Source organism: Crinia signifera, chromosome 6 (assembly GCF_055691185.1).
Source record: "Crinia signifera chromosome 6, ASM5569118v1, whole genome shotgun sequence".
In the NCBI taxonomy this organism is placed as follows: Eukaryota; Metazoa; Chordata; class Amphibia; order Anura; family Myobatrachidae; genus Crinia; species Crinia signifera.
Window position 1 is genome coordinate 274,899,205 of NC_139222.1, and position 8,357 is coordinate 274,907,561.

Below are 8,357 nucleotides of genomic sequence, written 5' to 3' on the forward strand. Positions count from 1 at the left end.
AACAAAGTAACAATTTATTTGTCCGTGGCTGTGGATGAGCTGGATCTGAGTAGTGCCGGGCAGCAGTTGGAATATGCGGCTCTCACCTGCAATGCCGTACCACACTCTTGTCTCTGACCTTGTACTTCCCACTCGTGGGGCGCTCTAAGCTCTGGAAATACTGCCATCTTGTGGTTAAAAGTGATTAGTACTGAGACTCAACTTTCCCTTGACTTTCCTTGCCGGATTATCCTTACTCATCAGGGAACACTTTCTGATGGTCACTCTGTGTTACATTGAATGTGCCTAGTTGGATGTCGTGCGATATGTTTTTTTTTTTTCAAACAAATTTTATTTGATTTTAAAGTGCATATAGGCAAATCTGTATAAACAGTACAATGTCAATTGTCATAATATCAAAATAGACGACATACAAGCAGGCTATAGAGTGGTCACATCAGATAACATAAGCCCGCCTAGGTAAATGTAATTGGTTCTCAAGTTCTGTGTAGTTTTGTACACCACACTTGGCTCGTATAAGGAATTCGGGGCATCGCATTTCAGGTGGTGCATGGGCGCAGCCTTGCTTTAAGCCTGTCAATCTATATCATTATTTATAGCGATGTCCCGAAATCTTGAATCTGTTGTAAGTATCCTTGTTGTCTCTGAGTAGGGATATGACACAAAATGCTATCTACATAGTACATAAAACACACTTAAAACATTAAGAAAAGAGTAAAAAAGAGTTAGAGAGATGGAATAGAGGAGGGAAAAAGGGGGGGTGGGGGGGGGGTAACTTGGAGTAACAAGCACTTTGGTTGTTTTTCAGTGCATTTTGTGTTCCTCGCGAGTCAAATCCTTACTTAAAAAGAAAAAGTAGGGGTATATTTGGTCAGGTAGCCTGTTGTTTCGAAATCCTCTCATAATGTTCCCATCTTTTGAGGAATCCTGTGCTGGTGGATCTCGGGAGGGAGGAATCATATTTATCAAAATACATCATTTTGGTTAGCATGAGGAGTAGGTTTTGTAGGGTTGGGGTATGAGGGGATATCCAGTTTTTAAGGATCAGCTTCTTCGCTGCTGTGACCAATATGATAAAGAAAGGGATGTGTCTGGCCTGGTAGGTATTTAGTTGCCACATATCAAAGTTGGCAAACAGCATGGGTATAGGGTGGAGAATGGGGGTGATTTCAAAGTGCGTCTTGATATAGTTTATAATTTTATTCCAATATTTTTTGATGTGCCCACAGTTCCACAGATTATGGAAGATCGTCGCGGGATTTTGGACATTGCCCAGTTTCTCCGTCTACGTAATGACTTCTTTGTGATTGAGATATGTAGGCTCTGTTTAATGTCTTAATGTGTGTTTCCTGCAATAAAGAGGTTCTCAATATACTCATTATGTTTGAGTGGTATTTAAACAACGTATCATGGGAGAGGATGTCTGGTAGGTCTTGGGTCCAAGACTGTGTGATTTGGGACCAAAGGGGTTCTGTGTGGGGGGCCAATAGTTCTGCATAAATCATTTTCGTTTTAAAGTTTTTTTATAGGAATTTGGAAGTGATCCTGTAGAATGGGTCTAGAAGGGTTTGGGGAAAGGTGTCCGCTGGGAGGGATTTGACATAATGTGTGAGTTGCATGATAGGGAACAAAGTATTGTGGGGGAGTCCAAAGCTCTCCTGTAGCTGTGTGAATGAATATGTGCCTCCTCCCGGGTCATAGACCTGGGAAGTGAGGCATAGTCCTTTTGATTTGATGCGGTTAAACACAGCGGAGTTTACAGCCGGGGTGAACATTGGATTGCCCCAAATTGTCAGCCAAGGGGAGTTTGATGGGTTCTTTTTAAGAGTTTTGCAAAGGAAGAGCCACGCCTCATATGTATATCTAAAGAAGATATTGGAGTGTGTCAGGGTAGGAATTAGTTTTTTGGGGGAGTGCACCAGTGCACAGGGTGAGTAAGGTGAGAATAGCGCTTTATCAAGGTCGGGAATAGTATAATGGTCTCGGTCAAGGATCCAGTCTAGGGCATATCTGTTGAGGAGGGCTTTAGAGTAAAGGAGTAGGTCGGGGAAACCCAAGCCTCCAAGATGTTTTGGTTGTTGCAGCTTCCTCATAGATATTTTGGGCTTCTTTGAGTGCCAGATGAATGAGCTGCATATTTTTGTAGTGTGTAAGGCATATTTTCTAGAGATACTGAGTGGGAGCAGCTGCATGATGTATGTGAGTTTGGGGAGCAGGATGGTTTTCACAACTTCAGTTCGTCCTAATAGAGATAGAGGGAGGTCTTTCCAGCCTGCCAGGGAGTTTGTTATTTTCAGAATAGTAGGGGTAAAGTTTAATTTATATAGATTTTCAATTTTATTTGGTATTAGGATGCCAAGATACTTAATATGGGAAGTCTGAATTCTAATGGTTTTCAGTTCTGGGCTATCTGGGAACTCTGGGGGGAGCCCAGAGATGTTGAGTAGTTCAGATTTTGCAATATTTATTTTATAGCCTGAAAAGGTACCAAATTGAGTAATAATTTCTAAAGATGTGGGAATGGAGTGTTGGGGGTTTGACAGGAAAAGCAGCATGTCATCAGCAAATAGTGACACACGTATATCTGTATGTCCTACCATAATGCCTGTGTATAGTGGGGATGTGCGAAGAGCAACAGCTAGGGGTTCCAGGGCTAGGGCGAACAGGAGAGGGGATAGGGGGCAGCCCTGTCTTGTGCCTCTAAGTACTTTGAAAGGTTCTGAAATGGAGCCATTACATATGATTCTGGAGGACGAGGCCCCATACAGAGTTTGTAGCCATAATATGAATTCCTCAGGAAAGCCGAATCGATCGAGAGTGTAAAATAAGTGGTCCCAGTGGACCATGTCAAAGGCCTTCTCAGCATCCAATGAAAGGATGGCCCTTTAAGGCCCCGACACGGAACCCTGGGATTGGGAGAGAGCTGCCAGGACTTTCCTGATATTCGTCACCGGGTGCCGCCCAGCGACGAAACCAGTCTGGTCAGGGTGGACCAAACTTGGGACCACCGGTTTCAGTCTGTCTGATAGGATTTTTGTTAAAAGCTTGTAATCCAGGTTTAACAAGGATATAGGTCTGTATGAGGCCGGGTCCGACAGATTTCTACCTGGTTTGGGAATTACCCGGATATTAGCGGAGTTGAATAGCATTGGGATAGTTTTTGACTTTAGGAGGGCATTAAACGTAGAGGTGAGGACTGGGGCTATATGGGGTAGGAGGAGTTTATAGTATTCGGCCGTGAAGCCGTCAGGGCCAGGGGCTTTTCCAGGTTTTAGTTGGGATATGGCTCTGGTAACTTCATCTAGTGTAATTTCAGCTATGATATTCTCTCTTGTTTTATCATCTAGTTGTGGCAGTGTGATGTTCTCCCAAAATTGGTCTCGGTGTTGGGTCGCTGAGGTCGGGAGGGAGTATAGATTAGCGTAGAATTCATTCAGGACTTCTGCTATTTGGCTAATGGATGTTGTATGTGTACCATCAGATTTGGTTAAGGGGTGGATCGTGGATGGGGGTCTCTGCCCCTGTAGGAGGTTTGTTAGTAGTCTGCTCGACTTGTTTCCATATTAATGGAATTTGTATTCTTTTTTAAAGGTGAACCGTGCTTCAAGTTTGGATAGCAGTTTAGCAAATTGGGCTCTAGTAAGGTTATAGGTATTTCGGTTTTGTGGGGAGGGGTGGGATTTATATGTTTGATATGCTTCTGTTAGGGCAGTTTGGGCTGAGATATAGTCTGCTGTGAGCTTACATTTTTGATGTGTGGTTAGTGATATTATTGTGCCTCTGATGACGGCCTTAGAGGCTTGCCAGTATAGCATCGGGTTAGTATTAAGGGTTTCTGAGTTAGATTTGTGATAGTTCTCCCACGCCTTCAGCACTTCTTCTCTCAGAGAGGGTGAGGAGGCCAGGGAAGGTGGGCATCTCCATGAGATAAAGGTGGAGGGTTTGGGGGAAAGGGCCAGTTTTATCCATGTGACTGCGTGGTCAGAAAGTGTAATGGACTCTATAGTAGCCTCTTCAATGTTTGGCAGCATATTGGACGATGTTAAGATGTAATCTATACGGGAGAGGCCCCCCGTGGATGCCGATAGGCATGTAAATTCGGAGTCTGTGGGGTGGAGTGTGCGCCACGCATCTATGAGATGTAGCTTTGAGGCTAGTGCTGAGACGCCAAACTTGGGCTGTCACCTCTTTGTCTTTGTCAGTATTTGTTTATCTAATACCGGGTGTGCCAGCATATTAAGGTCACCACACAGCAATAGGGGGAGATGTAAATAAGGGGACATCAGAGAAACCAACTTATCTAAAAAGGGTTTTGAATAAATATTCGGGGCGTAGACATTCACACACACATAAACTTTGTCTGAGATCGTGAGATGGCACAGCAGGAAGCGGCCTTCTGGATCAGGTGTTACATGATCAACCTTTACTGGGACCGAGCCTCTAGAAAGTATCACCAGGCCCCTCGCCTTGGAAGTGTATGGGGCTGCGGCTTGTACCTTCCATCCCAGGGTGGACAGTTTTAGAGACTCAGTAGCAGTCAAGTGTGTCTCCTGAAGACATGCAATATCCACATGTAATTTATTCAAGTATATTAAGATTTTCTTTCGTTTGCAGGGGGAGTTGATTCCCCCTACATTCCAGGAGGCTATCTTAACAGACATCAAACATTATCATACGGGAATTCAAAAGGTTTCATACTCACTGAGGGTAACTTGTCACATGTAAAATTCCATTGTCGTGCTGGGGGGGGGAGGTGGGGAGGGAAGGAAAGATAGGGAGAAGAATAGAAAAGAAAAGCATAAGGAGAGAAGAAAACAGGAAAACATTTCCATTAGTATTATAACATACAAACTTCCGGGAGGAATGCAGTTAGGGCATGCAGTTCTATGCATCTCAGGTGGGAACGCTCAAAAGCTCCCAAGGCACTTTAGCCCAAAAGAAATTAACTTATTAACTGTAACGCCAACATGAGGGGGGGGGGAGGGGTGGTATGGGGGAGCCCATGACTTGGGAGGTTTTCCTTAAGTTCTGTAGCCTGGATCTGGGGGTTATATGATGATTCTGGGCTGGATAGTGCAGCAGGTGGAGAGGGGGGGGTGGGAGGGGGGGTATGTCTGTCTTCAGGCCGCGTCTGGGTAGTAGCCCGCAGAGTGAGGGGGAAATAAGGATAGTTAGACAGGCAGTCACTGTGCATGGTTCCACCATGAATATAGTGGAGAAGTTTGAGGGGCTGCAGAGTAGGGCTCTCATTCAGGTCGCGGGTCATCTACGCAATGTAAAACATCTGTATATGGGTATGGTTGCATGAAGATCTTCGGAACGTTGGTATCAGGGGGGGGGGTGGATTGAAGGTAGGTGGAGAAGGTGCAGCATCTCTGAGGTCGGGTATGAGGTATATTTAGTCGCATTCGGACATAGAGCGGGGTGACACGCGGGTCTGAGAGTCCTCATCTAGGTATTGCTCTGCGTCAAGGGGAGTGGAGAATTCTTTAAATGAGTTTCCGTCAAATATACGCAGCTTGGCCGGGAATAGAAGTGCAAATTTTCTTTCAGCCTTGATCAGCCTAGAGCATATCGGGGAGAAGTCTTTCCTCGCCTTTGCAACCTCTGCTGAGAAATCCTGGAATAGGAGGATTTTGTTACCCTCCCACTCAATATTTCTGTGTCTGCGGGAGGCACTCCAAATTAATTCTTTGTGCAAATAGTTCAGCAGTTTAAAGATCACAGCCCTGGGTCTGGCTCCCTCCTGTGGTCGCAGGGGGCCTAATCTGTGTGCTCTCTCCAGAACCATATCTGTGCAGCGGTCTTGTATCTGGAGCAGATTGGGGAGTGTGAGCTTTATAAAGTCATATAGGTTTTGACCCTTGACTGTTTCTGGGAGGCCGATTATTCTCAGGTTATTTCTTCTGGACCTGTTTTCCAGGTCCTGAAGCTTGTTGTGAACCTGGTAAAGCTCCTTAGTGTGCCTGTGTGATTCCTGTTTAAGCTCAGCAATCGCCATAAAGTTTTCTCCCACCCTCTGTTCATTTATTAGTGTTCTCTGGGATAATTGAGCTATCTGTTGCTTGATATCAGCAGTTTGCTCCTTAAGTAGAGGTCCAATGGCTGTTCTTATGGCCTGAACCATGTCCCCATATGTGACTGGGTGCGAGGGTGCTGTGAGTACCTGTATGGGGTCTGGAACAGTATCCTCCGTCCGGAGAGGTGCTGTATTAATGTCCCCGCTGTGGGGGGGTGGCGATCGGCGTGCTGGGGTGTCTGGAGGTATCAGGAGGGGTCCGGGCGCGGCGTCTGATGTGCCAGGCGCCATCTTGGAATCTTTTGCTTTTTTCTCAGCGTCGCGCTGTGTGCGGCTTTTGGCGGCGGGCATCGCTGTTAGCTGCGTCTCCATGCAGCGGAAGGCTTCTGGGGAGGGAGGGCTGGTGGATGGAGGCGTCAGGGAGGCAAAAATGCCTTGTGAAAGGTGGTTTGGGCGGCCTCGTGAGCGGAGCTGCAGCGTTCAGCCTTCTCTCATCAGGGAGCCGGAACCGGAAGTCGTGCGATATGTTATAATGTGTCTGTCACCTGTAACGTTAAACACCCCTTAGATGTACACACTGGTGTTTAGAGTCTAGTGACATTTTTGGAGTATAAAGCTATAAAGTGTTAGTCGTTAAACAAGTCGTTATAATACCGTTGCAAATGTGGTACACGCTAAAATTGGATGTTATAGTTGCATTCAATAAAACGCAAGCAGTTGTACCTACTGAACGCCCTGCTTGAGTCCGTAGGGCGGCGCCGTCCCTGCAGCTGACGAAGAGAAGGACCAGTGCGCTACCACGAGTATCCAGCAACTCAAGGTAAAATATACACCCCTGCCGTTGGCGTGTCACACATTTATTTCATAGCACATTGCAGACCTGTGAAGCAATTGATACTTTGAGACTCATAATACACAAAATAACAATTATGATAAAGAGTCCCCAATATACAGTATCAATATAGAGAACTCTATACTAGTGAAAAGGGATACATTCAATACTGATTCCTATTTTCCTTGCGGTGCAGCTCACAGAGCCCATAAGTCACTTGACCAGAAAAAACCCAATACACATTGAAGACGGACAGCTCTATTTTTAATTTTTGTTCACTTTAATGCACATTTTTTCACACCTTTTAATATTTCGCAGTTCTTAACAGCAGAATAAATAAAAGCTAAGTTTTAAAATTTTCTTGGGACACTAAAAAACAATATATGGAACCTATGCTGATTAAATCAGAATATGTAAGCCTAGAGTGCCCCTTGTAGGAATTCTTTTTTCTTTCGCTGCTTGTACTTATGTATTATATAGCTTCCCTTCTGGACTTGTAACTTGGTGGGACTGCTATGCTATTACTGATGCCTGTCCTTGTGTTTCCCTCCTATATACCTATAGATTGTAAGCTTGCAGCAGGGCCCTCTAACCCCCAAGTCTGTCTGTTACCCAGTTTGTTTTATCACTGTCTACTATTATAAAGCGCAATGGAATCTGCTGCGCTATATAAGAAACTGTAAATAATTTACTAAATAATATTAACAGGGAGTCATGCCTATCTCTTCTTAGACAACACAATAAAGATAGAATTATCCCATTAAGAGGAAACCAAATAAAAATAAAAACAAAGTATATCCTCATTAAGGGAAAATAAATTTGGAAAACAACAAGGGGTACGTGACACGTTAATATAAACGTACAAATAATGGCACAAACAAATCAGGACTTCACAATCACTCTTTTAGAGCACCATTTCTTACTTTAATGCACTTCTTTACTTTCTTTTTTTGTGGAGAGGAGAAATTATATACATCTCCCCTCTTTTTAACAAGAGCGTAAATAAAGGTTAATTTTTAATAATAATAATTTCTCTCAAACTAGTTGAAAGGACCGCATAACAATCCCACGAGTGCACCCTTAATATCTCTAACTTTTTCTTCTTTTGCTATACATCCACTCGAGCACTTACATGACCTGGAACTGACACAGCAGGACCGTGGAACATCTAGCAGCTCAAGATGGCTGGGACAGACTGGAGCAGACAGACAGGATTCTGCTACTGAAAGTAAAGCAGGCTGGAACCACCAAAGGACAGGAAGGCTGCACTAGGCTGAGTGCAGGGAGAAATAACTAATGACCAGCAGACGGCTGATGAACTCCTAACAGAGCAGTAACCTGACAGAGGGTCAACAGGAAACAGGAACTAGCAGCTACCTGCAAAAGGAACAAGAAGCTAGGACACAGGAACTGAAGCTATCATTGGCAGGGCAGAGCTCAAGAGTTTCCCCTATGAAGAGCTCAAGTGATTAATCAGCTGGGAGAGATCCAGACAGCTCCCAAGCT